The following is an 18,871-nucleotide window of genomic DNA, read 5'->3' on the forward strand; positions in this document are numbered from 1 at the left end:
GTCAAACCGGCTAGTCCCAGAGCTGCGATGAGATTTCGCCCATTATCGCACACCACCAGGCCGGCTTGAGGCTCACTGGCAGCAACCACTCGTCGGTCTGTTGTTCAATACCCCGCCACAACTCCTGCGCGGTGTGGGGCCTGTCCCCCGAACATATGAGTTTTAGAATGCCTGCTGACGTTTACCCCGGGCTGTGCCGAAGTTGGTGGTGAAGGTGTGTGGCTGACCGGATGAGCAGGTGGAAGAAGAGGAGGAGGAAGCCGAGTAGGAGGAGGAGGCTACAGGAGGCAAAGAATGTTCCTTAAATCCTTGGCGGCGGAAGGACATGCGCAAAAGAACTCTCCGCCTGGGGCACAGCCGCCTCTACATTTACCCATTGTGCAGTTAGGGAGATATAGCATCCCTGGCCGTGCTTACTGGTCCACGTATCTGTGGTTAGGTGGACCTTGCCACAGATGGCGTTGCGCAGTGCACACTTGGTTGTGCAGGGAAGGCACGGCTCTCTTGGAGAAGTAGTGGCGGCTGGGAACAACATACTGTGGGACAGCAAGTGACATGAGCTGTTTGCTGTCTGTGTCCACCAGCCTGAATGACAGCATTTCATAGGCCAGTAGTTTAGAAATGCTGGCATTCAGGGCCAGGGATCGAGGGTGGCTATGTGGGAATTTACGCTTTCTCTCAAATGTTTGTGAGATGGAGAGCTGAACGCTGCCGTGTGACATGGTGGAGATGCTTGGTGACGGAGGTGGTGGTGTTGGTGGCACATCCTCTGTTTGCTGGGCGGCAGGTGCCAACGTTCCTCCCGAGGCGGAGGAAAAGGCCGAGGCAGCAGCAGAAGAGGGAGCAGGGGGAGCCTGAGTGAGTTCCTTGTTTTTAAGGTGATTACTCCACTGCAGTTCATGCTTTGCATGCAGATGCCTGGTCATGCAGGTTTTGCTAAGGTTTAGAACGTTAATGCCTCGCTTCAGGCTTTGATGGCACAGCGTGCAAACCACTCGGGTCTTGTCGTCAGCACATTGTTTGAAGAACTGCCACGCCAGGGAACTCCTTGAAGCTGCCTTTGGGGTGCTCGGTCCCAGGTGGCGGTGGCCAGTAGCAGGCGAACTCTCTTGGCGGCGGGTGTTCTGCTTTTGCCCCCTGCTCCCTCTTTTGCTACGCTGTTGGCTCAGTCTCACCACTGCCTCTTCCTCTGAACTCTGAAAGTCAGTGGCACGACCTTCATTCCATGTGGGGTCTATGACCTCATAGTCCCCTGCATCGTCTTCCACCCAATCTTCCTCCCTGACCTCCTGTTTAGTCTGCACACTGCAGAAAGACGCAGCAGTTGGCACCTGTGTTTCGTCATCATCATAGACGTGCTGAGGTGGTATTCCCATGTCCTCATCATCAGGAAACATGTGGTTGTGCGTCAGTGCTTCTATGTCTTCCACCGCTGGGGAAGGGCTAGGTGGATGCCCTTGGGAAACCCTGCCAGCAGAGTCTTCAAACAGCATAAGAGACTGCTGCATAACTTGAGGCTCAGACAGTTTCCCTGATATGCATGGGGGTGATGTTACAGACTGATGGGCTTGGTTTTCATGCACCATCTGTGTGCTTTCTGCAGAAGACTGGGTGGGAGATAATGTGAACGTGCTGGATCCACTGTCGGCCACCCAATTGACTAATGCCTGTACCTGCTCAGGCCTTACCATCCTTAGAACGGCATTGGGCCCCACCAAATATCGCTGTAAATTCTGGCGGGTACTGGGACCTGAGGTAGTTGGTTCACTAGGACGTGTGACTGTGGCAGAACGGCCACGTCCTCTCCCAGCACCAGAGGATCCACTAACACCACCACGACCATGTCCGCGTCCGCATCCCTTACTAGATGTTTTCCTCATTGTTACCGTTCACCACAATAAGAAAAAAAATATTTGGCCCAATGTATTGAATTCAAATTCAGGCCTTTTTTTTACAGGCACCTAACACTATCTGGCTATCTATTTAAGTACCGTATTACACTAATACAGGCACAGCAGTAACCACAGATTTAGGGGAATATCAATTGTAGGCCTAGTATTTAGGCCCTGGATGAAAGGTATCCTTTTACGGACAGAATTACACTTGGAGATGCACAGTAGCGTGTGAAAAAATATATAGGATTATGCTTTGAGCACTTGTATTTTAACACTTAGTGTAATATACCCTTTAACGGAAAGAAATACACTTGGAGATGCACGGTAGCGTGTGAAGTTATTGAGGATGACCCTATCAGCACTTGTATTTACACCTTGAGTGTAATATACCCTTTTACGAACAGAAATACCCTATGAGATGCACAATAGTGCGTGCAAATTTAAAGGATTATGTTTTCAGCAAATGTAATTTAACACTTTGTGTAATATACCCTTTTACGGAAAGAAATACACTTGGAGATGCACGCTGAGTGTAATATACCCTTTTAAGTACAGATTTACACTTGGCTGCGACAGCAGAAACCACTGATTTAGGGTATTGCCATTTTGGCAATTGAATTTCACCCGAGAACAAACGCTATCCTTTGACGGACACTATGAAACTTGTCCAGCCACAGCAGAAACCACTGATTTAGGGTATTACTATTTTGGCAATTGAATTTCACCCCAGAACAAAAGCTATGCTTTGACGGACACTATGAAACTTGTCCAGCCACAGCTGGAATACCAGATTTACGGTATTGCTATTTTGGCAATTGAATTTCAACCCAGAACAAAAGCTATTCTTTTACGCACACTATGAAACTTGTCCAGCCACAGCTGAAACCAGTGATTTAGAACTATGTTTTGACGGACACTATAAAACTTGTCCTGCTACAGCTGGAACACCAGATTTAGGGTATTGCTATTTTGGCTATTGAATTTCAACCCAGAACAAAAGCTATTCTTTTACGGACACTATGAAACTTGTCCAAACACAGCAGAAACCACTGATTTAGGGTATTGCTATTTTGGCAATTGAATTTCAACCCAGAACAAAAGCTATTCTTGTACGCACACTATGAAACTTGTCCAGCCACAGCTGAAACCAATGATTTAGGGTATTGCTATTTTGGCAATTGAATTTCACCCCAGAACAAAAGCTATTATTTGACGGACACTATAAAACTTATCCTGTCACAGCTGGAACACCAGATTTACGGTATTGCTATTTTGGCTATTGAATTGCAACCCAGAACAAAAGCTATCCTTTTACGGACACTATAAAACTTGTCCAGCCATAGCTGGAATACCAGATTTACGGTATTGCTATTTTGGCAATTGAATTTCAACCCAGAAAAAAAAATATCCTTTGCCAGACAGCAGACAGTATTACACTTGGCTAGCCACAGCTGGAACACCAGATTTAGGGGATTGCTATTTTTTAAAGTGAATTTCACCCCTCAATAAAATATAGAAAATTCTATCCTGAGTTTCTAGGGTTGACAATAAGCACAGCCAAGCCCCTCATGTAGGATATAGCAAAAAAATAAAAAAATACTATTGATGGTTAAATGGACTTGGTGGCAGCTTGTGCTGGCGCACCACAAGACACAAAATGGCCGCCGATCACCCCAGAAAAAAGCCTAAAAACAGTGAGCAATTAACTAGCAGAAGTTGAATGATTCACAGCTGTAGATCGATCACTTCATTAAAGGGATTCTGTCACCAGGTTTCACCCCTGTCAGCTAAACATATGCTGATGTTCAGGGCCTCATCACGATTCCTAATGTGGGCTTATAAATGTGATCTGTAGCCTTATTTTGCTAAAAAAACAGCTTTTACTAACCTGTCACTCAAAGAAATAAGGTACCCAAGGGGTTGTCAAGCGATGCAAGGTGCCCGCCGCACCAACCGCCGTTCGTGCCCAGCGCCGCCTTTCCAGACTTCTGCGCCGCCTCCTAATCCACTGTGCCGCCTCTCGCTCTCCCTCCCTCCCCTCTCCTCCTGCTGTAAGATCTCTCGAGTGCGCACAGGGCTCTGAGAGGCTGGCGCCAGAGTGCAGGTCATACAGGGGGTTGAGCGAAGTGCCGGCGCATGCGCACTTCGCTGTAAGAAGCCAAATGGAGAAGTCCGTATGGGCGCATCAGGCAGAGCCCTGTGCGCACGCGCGAGATCTTACAGCAGGAGGAGGGGGAGGGAGGGAGGGAGGGAGGGAGAGCGAGAGGCGGCACAGAGGATTAGGAGGCGGCGCAGAAGTCTGGAAAGGCGGCGCTGGGCATGAACGGCGGTGGGTGCGGCGGGCACCTTGCATCGCTTGACATCCCCTTGGGCACCTTATTTCTTTGAGTGACAGGTTAGTAAAAGCTGTTTTTTAGCAAAATAAGGGTACAGATCACATTTATAAGCCCACATTAGGAATCGTGATGAGGCCCTGAACATCAGCATATGTTTAGCTGACAGGGGTGAAACCTGGTGACAGAATCCCTTTAAGTGTTTTTGCTGAGTTAATCCCTGCCTATTCTCGCCCTAACAGAAGCTGCATCCTCTCCCTACACTAATCAAAGCAGAGTAACATGCGGCGCTACGTGACTCCAGCTTAAATAGAGGCTGGGTCACATGCTGCACTGGCCAATCACAGCCATGCAAATAGTAGGCATGGCTGTGATGGCCTCTTGGGGCAAGTAGTATGACGCTTGTTGATTGGCTGCTTTGCAGGCTTTCAAAATGCGCCATAGAAATCGCCGAACAACGAACCCGAATTTTTAGGTAAATGTTCGGCTTCGGTCCGTGTCACGAACACCCCAAAATTCGGTACGAACCCGAACTATACAGTTCGGGTTCGCTCATCCCTAATAACCTCCTTAATCTCCCGCTGCCTTTCTTGTGTGGCTCGTGGTACAGGCAGTATTTCGGAAAACACTACCTTTGAGGTCCTTGCCCTAAGCTTGTGACCTAAATCCCTAAAATCATTTTTAAGGACGCTCCATCTACCCTAACTTTGCCATTGGTGACACTCCTGTCACTTGGGAAGATAAACCACCTAGTTCTGTATAAAATTCCTGGGCTTTTGTGTCCTCATCCTTCTCCTGTGCCAGTTCAGCTTCCATAGGGCTCACGGGACCGTGAGATGTAGACACCATGTCTTCTGTCCCCTTACCAGTCAGATTTATCAGCATCTCCTCTAGGACATGAAGGAGTGGAATAACATCATTCATTCCATAGTCCTGGAGACTGACAAAAAAAGTTGCCTCCTCAAAGGCCCTGGGCAAACGGCAGGTGTCACACATGAGCTGCCACTGTCTAATGTCAAAATTATACCAGGGAGAAGCCCTGTCCATCTACATCATCAAGAAATCGGTCATGGGTTTCCTCTGCTCATACAGTCGGTCCAACATGTGAAGGGTGGAGTTCCAACGTGTGGAAAGTCACATATGAGGCGATGTGGAGGGACACCATTCTGCCTTTGCAGCTCAAGGAGGGCATTTTTTGCACAGTAAAAGTGGCTGAAGTGCATGCACAATTTCCTTGACATTTTCAAGACATCTTGCAGTTGGATGGAAGACTTCAGCAACCTGGTGCCAACCAGATTGAATACGTGCGCCATGCAAGATGCATTGGTCAGCCCTCCCGGACGCAGCACAGACAGAATGTTCTTTCTGTTATCGGTGACCATGGTTCCTATCTTCAGTTGGTGAGGAGACAGCCAGCATTTGATTTCTTGGTTGATGACGTAGAGCAGTTTCTCCCTGGTGTGAGTCTGTTTGAACAGGCTGACCAGGTGAAAAACCTGTGCTTTGCATAGGTGGTATGCTGGAGGACCACTCTGAACTGTGCCTACAGTGAAAGCTAAGACAAGGTGGAGGATGAGGAGGCAGAGAAGGACATTGGCGCATAATTACAACGCAGAGGCGGCATTACCATCTCCTGGCCAAGTTGCTGGTGTGCCTGTGGGCTGTAAAGGACATATATTGTCCTTGACCATAGTTACAGCTCCACACGTCAGCACTGCCATGAACTTTACCAGACACCGACAGGCTCAAGGACTGACCCACCTTCTATTCAACATACGTGTGCAGGGCTGGTATAGCTTTTTAGAAACGTTGTGAAGGCTTGGGACTCTTCATCTTGGCTCAGCACAAGCTATTAGTTCTCTGAAATGTTTAGAGTCCACGATATGGACAGGGAGAGAATGCAGTACAAGCAACTTTGCCAGGTGCATGTTCAGCTTCTGTGCTAATGGATGAGTGCACGCATACTGTTTTCTCTTTGCAATCGTCCCAGTGATCGATTGCTGGTGAAACACATGATGAGGAGGAGGAGCATCAGGAGCAATAGACAAAGGGAAGGAACGAAAGCTATCTTCTGCCAAGGGTGAGGAGCACTGACTGCTGGAGTAAGCGTGCGGGCCGCTGGGAGATGCAGCAGTTACTGCGCCAAGCTGTACCAGTACATTAGTGCCACGGTTTTGCCAGCCCACTTTATGGTGACGCTCCATGTGTTGAAGCATTAGCACCCTGACCACGCTTCACCTTCTTCCTAGATATCTAGTATACTACCATGCTAACAACCTATCAGAGACTTGATAAATTCCCAAGGATGGCATTTTATCTCCACCACTCCATGCTGACTGCCTGCTGCTGCCTTTATGAACCCATGCAGCGCTAGTTGTTTCCAGACAGGGAGGCTCCTGAGTAGCACATGGTCTACCCTGGGTGTGTTTGGCTCCAGATCTTCCACTGCTTTCGCCCCGTGTTGCCTCATCTGCATGCTGCCACTTTACTGCTGTCTCACGGGCGTGCTGCTACCCTCAACCCCTTATCATGATGATGATGATGCTCCCTCTTCACCCAGCTCCCACAAGCGACCTGCTATATCCTCATCCACTTATGTCACCCTCACCAGTCTCATGGCCATGTCCCTGACCGCTCGCAACATGTGCTCCCACCTAACTGCCATCATTACTAGTTGCATGCCTAAGGCAGGCCATAGTGGACCTGTCCTTCAAGTTTATGCTGACCTGTAGCTGCTGACTCTCCTCACTAAGCTCGTCCTCACTGAAAAGCAGAGCAGAGCCAACTTCCCAGGCATAAGATGCAGCAAAAGGAAGAGGTAGTTGCAGAACAGGTGAGGGCACAGAGGTTGTTCCTGGGCCAGGCCAACTAAGCATGGTGTCAGGTGAACCCACGGATTACTGGCTGTTCTCATCTGAGATGATGTTGAAGAGCGAGTCAACCATTCCAGTACAGCTGGATTGTTGGTCAAAACACTACCGCTGGATGACAGCGGCAGCTCTGACCTGTTGCTGTGGCTGCTGCTACCACGATCCCTTCTTCTGCTGCTACTTGTGCCGGCTAAAGCAACATTTTTACCATTGCCCATTACTTTCGAGGGCCCAGGCAACTGTCTATCGGCCATAGTGTACAGTAACTGAATCAGTAATGTAACAGATGAAGTATGAATGGTGCAGCAGATAGATTAGAAAAGCGCACCTATATATTACACCGCCTGTTGACAATAAGTCTGATGCACCATACGTCTATGTATAACTGAACGGATTAATTATTAATGGTGCAGCAGATTAACTAGGTACACGCACATATTAGACAAGCTGCTGAGACTCTGAAGTGCAGTCAGTCTATGTATAACAGAAGAGATTAAGAATGAATGGCACAGCAGTGGAACAAGATGCACAGGGCGATTACACAGAGCCTGCACTGTCCCTGCAGTCTCCCTATGCTCTACCTACAGTGTCTGAAAACTCTCCCTGCACTGTCCCTATCCAATATTCTACAATTAAAGCTTTGTTAACCACCTCAGCCCCCAGTGCTTAAACACCCTGAAAGACCAGGCCACTTTTTACACTTCTGACCTACACTACTTTCACCGTTTATTGCTCGGTCATGCAACTTACCACCCAAATGAATTTTACCCCCTTTTCTTCTCACTAATAGAGCTTTCATTTGGTGGTATTTCATTGCTGCTGACATTTTTACTTTTTTTGTTATTAATCGAAATTTAACGATTTTTTTGCAAAAAAATGACATTTTTCACTTTCAGTTGTAAAATTTTGCAAAAAAAACGACATCCATATAGAAATTTTGCTCTAAATTTATAGTTCTACATGTCTTTGATAAAAAAAATATGTTTTGGTAAAAAAAAAATGGTTTGGGTAAAAGTTATAGCGTTTACAAACTATGGTACAAAAATGTGAATTTCCGCTTTTTGAAGCAGCTCTGACTTTCTGAGCACCTGTCATGTTTCCTGAGGTTCTACAATGCCCAGACAGTACAAACACCCCACAAATGACCCCATTTCTGAAAGTACACACCCTAAGGTATTCGCTGATGGGCATAGTGAGTTCATAGAACTTTTTATTTTTTGTCACAAGTTAGCGGAAAATGATGATTTTTTTTTTTTTTTTTTTTTTCCTTACAAAGTCTCATATTCCACTAACTTGTGACAAAAAATAAAAAGTTCTATGAACTCACTATGCCCATCAGCGAATACCTTGGGGTCTCTTCTTTCCAAAATGGGGTCACTTGTGGGGTAGTTATACTGCCCTGGCATTCTAGGGGCCCAAATGTGTGGTAAGGAGTTTGAAATCAAATTCTGTAAAAAATGACCTGTGAAATCCGAAAGGTGCTCTTTGGAATATGGGCCCCTTTGCCCACCTAGGCTGCAAAAAAGTGTCACACATCTGGTATCTCCGTACTCAGGAGAAGGTGGGGAATGTGTTTTGGGGTGTCATTTTATATATACCCATGCTGGGTGAGAGAAATATCTTGGCAAAAGACAACTTTTCCCATTTTTTTATACAAAGTTGTCATTTGACCAAGATATTTATCTCACCCAGCATGGGTATATGTAAAAAGACACCCCAAAACACATTCCTCAACTTCTCCTGAGTACGGGGATACCAGATGTGTGACACTTTTTTGCAGCCTAGGTGGGCAAAGGGGCCCATATTCCAAAGAGCACCTTTCGGATTTCACTCCTCATTTTTTCCTGAATTTGATTTCAAACTCCTTACCACACATTTGGGCCCCTAGAATACCAGGGCAGTATAACTACCCCACAAGTGACCCCATTTTGGAAAGAAGACACCCCAAGGTATTCCGTGAGGGGCATGGCGAGTTCCTAGAATTTTTTATTTTTTGTCACAAGTTAGTGGAAAATGATGATTTTTTTTTTTTTTTTTTTTTTTTTCCATACAAAGTCTCATATTCCACAAACTTGTGACAAAAAATAAAAACTTCCATGAACTCACTATGCCCATCAGCGAATACCTTGGGGTCTCTTCTTTCCAAAATGGGGTCACTTGTGGGGTAGTTATACTGCCCTGGCATTCTAGGGGCCCAAATGTGTGGTAAGTAGGTAAATGACCTGTGAAATCCGAAAGGTGCTCTTTGGAATGTGGGCCCCTTTGCCCACCTAGGCTGCAAAAAAGTGTCACACATCTGGTATCTCTGTATTCAGGAGAAGTTGAGGAATGTGTTTTGGGGTGTCTTTTTACATATACCCATGCTGGGTGAGATAAATATCTTGGTCAAATGCCAACTTTGTATAAAAAAATGGGAAAAGTTGTCTTTTGCCAAGATATTTCTCTCACCCAGCATGGGTATATGTAAAATGACACCCCAAAACACATTCCCCAACTTCTCCCGATTACGGAGATACCAGATGTGTGACACTTTTTTGCAGCCGAGGTGGGCAAAGGGGCCCATATTCAAAAGAGCACCTTTCGGATTTCACAGGTCATTTTTTACAGAATTTGATTTCAAACTCCTTACCACACATTTGGGCCCCTAGAATGCCAGGGCAGTATAACTACCCCACAAGTGACCCCATTTTGGAAAGAAGAGACCCCAAGGTATTCGCTGATGGGCAAAGTGAGTTCATGGAAGTTTTTATTTTTTGTCACAAGTTAGTGAAATATGAGACTTTGTATGAAAAAAAAAATAAAAAAAAAAAATAAGCATTTTCCACTAACTTGTGACAAAAAATAAAAAATTCTAGGAACTCGCCATGCCCCTCACGGAATACCTTGGGGTGTCTTCTTTCCAAAATGGGGTCACTTGTGGGGTAGTTATACTGCCCTGGCATTTTCCAGGGGCCCTAATGTGTGGTAAGTAGGTAAATGACCTGTGAAATCCTAAAGGTGCTCTTTGGAATATGGGCCCCTTTGCCCACCTAGGCTGCAAAAAAGTGTCACACATGTGGTATCGCCGTATTCAGGAGAAGTTGGGGAATGTGTTTTGGGGTGTCATTTTACATATGCCCATGCTGGGTGAGAGAAATATCTTGGCAAAAGACAACTTTTCCCATTTTTTTATACAAAGTTGGCATTTGACCAAGATATTTCTCTCACCCAGCATGGGTATATGTAAAATGACACCCCAAAACACATTCCCCAACTTCTCCTGAGTACGGCGATACCAGATGTGTGACACTTTTTTGCAGCCTAGATGCGCAAAGGTGCCCAAATTCCTTTTAGGAGGGCATTTTTAGACATTTGGATACCAGACTTCTTCTCACGCTTTGGGGCCCCTAGAATGCCAGGGCAGTATAAATACCCCACATGTGACCCCATTTTGGAAAGAAGACACCCCAAGGTATTCAATGAGGGGCATGGCGAGTTCATAGAAATTTTTTTTTTTTGGCACAAGTTAGCGGAAATTGATATTTTTAATTTTTTTCTCACAAAGTCTCCCGTTCCGCTAACTTGGGACAAAAATTTCAATCTTTCATGGACTCAATATGCCCCTCACGGAATACCTGGGGGTGTCTTCTTTCCGAAATGGGGTCACATGTGGGGTATTTATACTGCCCTGGCATTCTAGGGGCCCTAAAGCGTGAGAAGAAGTCTGGAATATAAATGTCTAAAAAATTTTACGCATTTGGATTCCGTGAGGGGTATGGTGAGTTCATGTGAGATTTTATTTTTTGACACAAGTTAGTGGAATATGAGACTTTGTAAGAAAAAAAAAAATAAATTCCGCTAACTTGGGCCAAAAAAATATCTGAATGGAGCCTTACAGAGGGGTGATCAATGACAGGGGGGGTGATCAATGACAGGGGGGTGATCAATGACAGGGGGGTGATCAATGACAGGGGGGTGATCAATGACAGGGGGGTGATCAATGACAGGGGGTGATCAGGGAGTCTATATGGGGTGATAACCACAGTCATTGATCACGCCCGTGTAAGGCTTCATTCAGACGTCCGGATGCGTTTTGCGGATCCGATCCATTTATCAGTGCATCCGTAAAAATCATGCGGACATCTGAATGGAGCTTTACAGGGGGGTAATCAATGACAGGGGGGTGATCAATGACAGGGGGGTGATCAGGGAGTCTATATGGGGTGATCACCACAGTCATTGATCATGCCCCTGTAAGGCTTCATTCAGACGTCCGGATGCGTTTTGCGGATCCGATCCATCTATCAGTGCATCCGTAAAAATCATGCGGACATCTGAATGGAGCTTTACAGGGGGGTAATCAATGACAGGGGGGTGATCAATGACAGGGGGGTGATCAGGGAGTCTATATGGGGTGATCACCACAGTCATTGATCATGCCCCTGTAAGGCTTCATTCAGACGTCCGGATGCGTTTTGCGGATCGGATCCATCTATCAGTGCATCCGTAAAAATCATGCGGACATCTGAATGGAGCTTTACAGGGGGGTAATCAATGACAGGGGGGTGATCAATGACAGGGGGGTGATCAGGGAGTCTATATGGGGTGATCACCACAGTCATTGATCATGCCCCTGTAAGGCTTCATTCAGACGTCCGGATGCGTTTTGCGGATCGGATCCATCTATCAGTGCATCCGTAAAAATCATGCGGACATCTGAATGGAGCTTTACAGGGGGGTAATCAATGACAGGGGGGTGATCACCACAGTCATTGATCATGCCCCTGTAAGGCTTCATTCAGACGACCGGATGCGTTTTGCGGATCCGATCCATGTATCAGTGCATCCGTAAAAATCATGCGGACATCTGAATGGAGCTTTACAGGGGGGTGATCAGGGAGTCTATATGGGGTGATCACCACAGTCATTGATCATGCCCCTGTAAGGCTTCATTCAGACGTCCGGATGCGTTTTGCGGATCCGATCCATCTATCAGTGCATCCGTAAAAATCATGCGGACATCTGAATGGAGCTTTACAGGGGGGTAATCAATGACAGGGGGGTAATCAATGACAGGGGGGTGATCAGGGAGTCTATATGGGGTGATCACCACAGTCATTGATCATGCCCCTGTAAGGCTTCATTCAGACGTCCGGATGCGTTTTGCGGATCCGATCCATCTATCAGTGGATCCGTAAAAATCATGCGGACGTCTGAATGGAGCTTTACAGGGGGTTGATCAATGACAGGGGGTAATCAATGACAGGGGGGTGATCAGGGAGTCTATATGGGGTGATCAGGGGTGATTAGGGGTGATCAGGGGCTAATAAGGGGTTAATAAGTGACGGGGGGGGGGGTGTAGTGTAGTGTAGTGGTGCTTGGTGCTACTTTACTGAGCTACCTGTGTCCTCTGGTGGTCGATCCAAACAAAGGGGACCACCAGAGGACCAGGTAGCAGGTATATTAGACGCTGTTATCAAAACAGCGTCTAATATACCTGTTAGGGGTTAAAAAAAACACATCTCCAGCCTGCCAGCGAACGATCGCCGCTGGCAGGCTGGAGATCAACTCTCTTACCTTCCGTTCCTGTGAGCGCGCGCGCCTGTGTGCGCGCGTTCACAGGAAATCTCGCGTCTCGCGAGATGACGCGTATATGCGTGACTGTGCGCAGCGCTGCCACCTCCGGAACGCGATCCTGCGTTAGGCGGTCCGGAGGTGGTTAAACTCTGTCCCTAGCACTTAGCACATCTGTCCCTATGCTCAGTTCACTGTAAAATGGCGGAGAGCAGGCGGGATTAGGCTTTTTATAGGGCTGTGACAAGACAGGGGATTGTTATCTGCTGATTGGCTGACTACACAGCATTATGGGTCATATCTCCTTCCCAGGCATCTTACTTTCACTTTGTAAGATGTGTATCAACCATTTTGGGAAAAAATCTATTTATTACAATGAAGAAAGAGGAAAATCATATTCATTGGAAATTAATGTTTTCCTGAAATTGGGATTGAATTCAATTTGTTTAAATTTGATTTGATTAACACTAATCAAGGGATTATTTACAATTAGAGCAGTCAAACTATGAAATGTCCTAAACTAAGAGGTAGCAATGACAGATGCTATGTCAATATTTTAAAAAGGCTAATTGAATAGCAGTGTCTTTTTTACTTATAAATTATTTAAGAAATAAAAGGTAATAAAAAAATAAGAAATAATAAAAGGTAATGATGATATGATCTTTTTAAATGAAAAATATATAAACCATGGATAACAAGCTATACTTAGTGTTGAGTTTGTATATTTAGACAGGGATGATAACATAATTGCAGTACAACATTGATGAGAATACATTAATACTAAACATAAAAGATTATGGTGGGCAATGCTGAAAACAGAACAAAAGAAATAAAATTTTTAAAGTTTGGATGACAATTGAAAATCTTACTTGAAATGTGCAATCAGGTATCCAAAGAAAATCATCTACTCCACACAATGTAATAGATTCCAGTGAGTTACTCACAGATGTATTGAATCAGAATCAATTGAAGATCTTCTGAGTATTATTCTACAGCCCATTCTGTTCAGTTGAGCACTTGCAAAGCTTCTCTTGCAGGTCCCAGCCAACACAGGTATTTGTGCCTCATGGTCCTGGATTATATAGAGTCGGAGTCCAGCAGAGTTAAAGTATCACTGCGATCAGTGGGGGATTAATGAGAGGAAGCCGAAAATGTGGGGAATGTTCTCTACACTGGTATGTATGGTGTGTATGGTATATTGTCACAGAACTGCCTGTTATAGAACTATCCTGTATATTACATGTTCTCTATGCCCAGAAATCAATATTTCAGTACACATGGAGGTGCCCCTGATACATGCTCAGATATTGTGTTCTAAGAGATGAGTACATTTTTTTAGTTTGATTAAAGGGTTTCTATCACTTGGTATGACATAATTAGCTGTCAGACACTAGCGATCTGCTAGTGTCTGCTCTGGCCAACCATCCTACTATAATCACTTGTGGGGCAGCGGTTTTGCTAAAAAACTAACTTTTATAAATATGCTAATGAGCCTCTAGGTGCTATGTGGGCGTCATTAGCACCTAGAGGCTCCGTCTACCTTCATACACAGCCGCCGCCCAGCGCGTCCCTCCAGCCCGCCCATGTCCTCCTCCGTGTGACGCGGCGGCCGAATTCTCGCGCATGCGCCGTGCGCGGCTGTATTCGGCGCATTTGAGATGTCTGAGCTCGGAGCGGTCAGACATTCAATGCGCATGCGCGGATGTATTCGGCGCATGCGCATTGAATGTCTGACCGCTCCGAGCTCACATCTCAAATGCGCCGAATACAGCCGCGCACGGCACATGCGCGAGAATTCGGCCGCCGCGTCACACGGAGGAGGACATGGGCGGGCTGGAGGGACGCGCTGGGCGGCGGCTGTGTATGAAGGTAGACGGAGCCTCTAGGTGCTAATGACGCCCACATAGCACCTAGAGGCTCATTAGCATATTTATAAAAGTTAGTTTTTTAGCAAAACCGCTGCCCCACAAGTGATTATAGTAGGATGGTTGGCCAGAGCAGACACTAGCGGATCGCTAGTGTCTGACAGCTAATTATGTCATACCAAGTGATAGAAACCCTTTAATTAAGAATATTGCTAGAAATACTATGCAGTACAGTATAGTAGCCATAGATGGCAAAAGGTTAGAGATGAGCAAATTTATTTTAGGTCCGATTCGGTCTTAAAATTTTGATTAGTTTCTGAAATTCTGATTCTACCCCAATAAGAAGTACTCCAATTGGCCTGCTCTCTGAGGTCTCTTATTACTCATATTTCTTTCTTTCTTTCTCTCTTTTTTTTTTTTTTTATTTCTCCCCAACCACCTTAAAGCTCTTTATGGCAATGACAGCAAAGGTTCATAATGTCAGAGTGACACTGACATAAATAGCTTTGGGTAAATGCATGGCTGACGGTGTTAACAAGCACACTGTTTAAAAACACACTGGGGGACATTTATCAAGCCCTATACATCACAATTGTACATTAAGGCGCACGGCATCTGTAATTGGCTTCTGCTGCGACTCCTGCTACTTGCTGTGACTAAGTGGGAGTGGAGAGGGGCCTCCTGATGAGTCACGCGGGATGCAGGTGTCTACTTGTCAAAAGCTGCCACAAGCTGTGTACAGAACATATCCTGGTAATGCAATAATTTTGTCTCCCATTGCGTCCTTGAATGCGATATTAGCCAAATAAGAATATTAAAATGCACAGTCACTCTCCTGGTCATGGCCAGCACCTTCTGTGTGCTATGCAGGGATCAAATGCAGCGCAGCCACAAGCATAAATGCTTCAGATTTTCTGCTGCAGACATTCTGCTTCTAATCAGTCACATGTGAACCTACCCTTTACAAATGTTTTGGAGGACAATAAATACAGTGTTAATCTTTAGTGAATGGACCATTTTCATCAATTTTTAGAGCACAAGAAAGACCATTTTGAAAAATTTTTAGGAAATAAATTGACACTTGAACAGAGTCCATACAATGTACATTAGGGGTCAGACACAGGAGTCTGATATATTGAGTTTTTGGCAGACAATTTTCATTCATTTTTTTCAGAAAAAAATTTGCACTTGGACAAAGTCAAATACAATAATTAATAGACACTCTGGAGACCACACCACATGGGAACTCCCACCACCCAAGCTTGCCCTAGGTACAGTATGACGCAGACACCTACAGAAACCACTATAACAATATATGGCGAGTGTGACGCAGACCAATACGTCAGGTTAGTTAAACTACTGTAGTCTGTGCTTTATTTGGAAAAAAATGCACAATTGGACACAGTCTGCAGCCAGACTATATGCTGCTAGGGATACTGGAAACTAAGCTTATTTTTACACTTATAAACAGTAGTAATATTGCACCAGGTTTTTTGGAAACAGGAAAAAAGCCCAACTGGAAACCAAACTACACACTGTAATTGCCGAACTAAAATGTGCTTAAAGGGGTTGTCCCACTTCATTAAATCTGTTTAACCCAATTTACTTTCCCCCAATGAACATTTATTCCTATATATGTCATTAAAAAAAATGATTCTATCTTCTCCAAACACCTGCTATTAGAAATGATTGTTTACTCTGGTGTCCCATGGATACGACCGGCTTTTCGCCGGCCGCATCGTTTCGCCGCGCCTGCGCACTACAGGCTAAGAAATATTCGGCCGGCCTCTCCATTACATGAAGGCGCACGACCGCGCATGCGCAGTATATCCACCGCGTGGATAGAGCTGCGCATGCGCGGCCATCCGAGCAGTTCGGGCGAGTCAGCGGAATGAGCGGACGGACGTCGGAGGAACGGGATACTGTGAGTATAATATCTGCTGTCCCACTAATCGACCAACGATAATTGTATATTCTGCAATAAGGGGGGTTCATAGGAAATTCAATAGGGGCATTTTTGTGTACAACTGGGGGGCAACTATATTCTATCTATGGACACTGGGGGCGACTATATTCTATCTATTGGACACTGGGGGCAACTATATTCTATCTATTGGACACTGGGGGCAACTATATTCTATCTATGGACACTGGGGGCAACTATATTCTATCTATGGACACTGGGGGCAACTATATTCTATCTATTGGACACTGGGGGCAACTATATTATAGCTATGGACACTGGGGGCAACTATATTCTATCTATTGGACACTGGGGGCAACTATATTCTATCTATGGACACTGGGGGCAACTATATTCTATCTATGGACACTGGGGCAACTATATTCTATCTATGGATACTGGGGGCAACTATATTCTATCTATTGGACACTGGGGGCAACTATATTCTATCTATGGACACTGGGGGCAACTATATTCTATCTATGGACACTGGGGGCAACTATATTATAGCTATGGACACTGGGGGCAACTATATTATATTTATGGAAACTGGGGGCTACTATATTATATGTATGGAAACTGGGGGCGTACTTATAGAAGGTAGAAAAATTGCAGCAGGGTATTTGGAAAAAAATACAGACCCAAAAACGTCCTCTGGCTGTGACCAAATTACACTCTGCAACTCAAGCTAAAATATGCTTCATTGTGCACTTATAGACTATAGAGAAATTGCAACTGTTTTTTGGAAAAAAATATGAGACCAATTAGACATACCCTGACTGGATTAATTGCACAATTATAAATGGTAGAAAAATTGCAACAGTTTTTTTGAAAAAATACATGACCAATTTGGCACACTACACACTGCAATTAAATTGAAACATTTTTTTTTTTTTTTGAAAAAGGCATAATTGCACTGCGTATGCAGCAAAATACTGTATATTCGGCTGGTGATGCAAGGAACTATGTCAATACACTTATGAACTATAGGTGCAACAGGATTTTGGACAAAAAGGTTGGCTCTTTCACTAAAAAACTAATAAGTGTACTGTGATTTCTGTGCAGCATTGCAGGACCCTGTATACAAGTGATTTGTGAACAGCTCCAGCTGCCCTGACTGTAAGACACACAGGGGGTCATGTATTATGCCTATAATACATCTATATTAAGCGTATTTCAGGTGCAGACAGCTAGTTGAGCCACAATCTGCAATTCGCCAACAGGCCCATCTCATTTACCATTTACTACACCTATTTCAGGCATAGAAAAAGATCTAAATGTAAGACAGCTGGGCCTCTTCATAACTCTGGCGGATCCACTGCCAGCTTAGGGCTTTATTAAGACTGGCATCTAAAATGTCTTAATAAATGTGCCCCACAGTTCACCAACTGTCCCTATGCTATCCCTAATGATAAACCATCACCCAAAATATGATCAATAGTCCAGTGCAAGGTTTGCAACAGCACACGATAGAAGCTATACTATAGTGAAATACTGCCTTTAAAGGGCTTCTGTCACTCCACTAAACAATTTTTTTTTTTGTCTCCTTAAAATCCTTATGCTGCGATCTCTCAATATATAGGGCTATTACTCAGTTTGGTTCAGTAGTTATATAAAAAAACTGACTTTTATAATATGCAAATTACCTCTCTAGCAGCAGGTAGGGCGGCTACCTGCTGCTAGCAGCCGCATCCTCCATTCATAATGACGCCCCCTCCTCATGTTGATTGACAGGGCCAGCGGACGTGCTCGTTCTCTGCTGGCCCTGTCTGCGTTTTAAATCTTGCGCCGGTCTTCAGTTGGCGCAGGCGCACTGAGTGGTGGACGCTCGCTCGGCCACTCCATCCTCAGTGCTCCTGCGCCGGGTGTACATGTGACGTCATCGGCGCAGGCGCACTGAGGATGGAGCGGCCGAGCGAGCGTCCTCCCCTCAGTGCACCTGCGCCGACTCAAGACAGGTACGGCGCAGGCGCCAGATTTTGAATGCAGACAGGGCCAGCAGAGAACGAGCGCGTCCGCTGGCCCTGTCAATCAACATGAGGAGGGGGCGTCATTATGAATGGAGGATGCGGCTGCTAGCACCAGCTAGCCACCCTACCTGCTGCTAGAGAGATAATTTGCATATTATAAAAGTCAGTTTTTTTATATAACTACTGAACCAAACTGAGTAATAGCCCTATATATTGAGAAATCGCAGCATAAGGATTTTAAGGAGACAAAAAAAAAAAAAAAGAGTTTAGTGGAGTGACAGAAGCCCTTTAATCCTTTAACTGTCTGTGCTGTCGCCAACCTTGAACTAGACCACTGTTCACCATTAGTGATTGCTCATTCGCGGTTTGCCGAAAGGGCGATCATATGGCGATGTCCGCCGGCACCATATTCTTTTACATTG

General features: G+C 45.3%; 2 protein-coding genes across 4 annotated transcripts in view; one reads left to right on the forward strand and one right to left on the reverse strand.

Moving 5' to 3' along the window:
- LOC120981168 (solute carrier family 22 member 6-A-like) overlaps nt 1–13,722 on the reverse strand; it is a 313,139-nt gene extending 299,417 nt beyond the window's left edge. Inside the window, exon 1 of one of the 2 annotated variants that reach the window (XM_040410685.1) lies at nt 13,596–13,722. The gene's annotated coding sequence lies outside the window, so the exon portion shown is untranslated. Of the gene's footprint in view, nt 1–13,520 lie in introns of both variants that reach the window. The other variant, XM_040410686.1, reaches the window with a different exon arrangement.
- The window catches only part of LGALS12 (galectin 12), a 250,297-nt gene continuing 245,148 nt past the window's right edge, over nt 13,723–18,871 (forward strand). Inside the window, exon 1 of one of the 2 annotated variants that reach the window (XM_040410682.1) lies at nt 13,723–13,826. The gene's annotated coding sequence lies outside the window, so the exon portion shown is untranslated. The remainder of the gene's footprint in view (nt 13,827–18,871) is intronic. The other variant, XM_040410684.1, reaches the window with a different exon arrangement.

Source organism: Bufo bufo, chromosome 10, assembly GCF_905171765.1.
Source record: "Bufo bufo chromosome 10, aBufBuf1.1, whole genome shotgun sequence".
Classification (NCBI taxonomy): domain Eukaryota; kingdom Metazoa; phylum Chordata; class Amphibia; order Anura; family Bufonidae; genus Bufo; species Bufo bufo.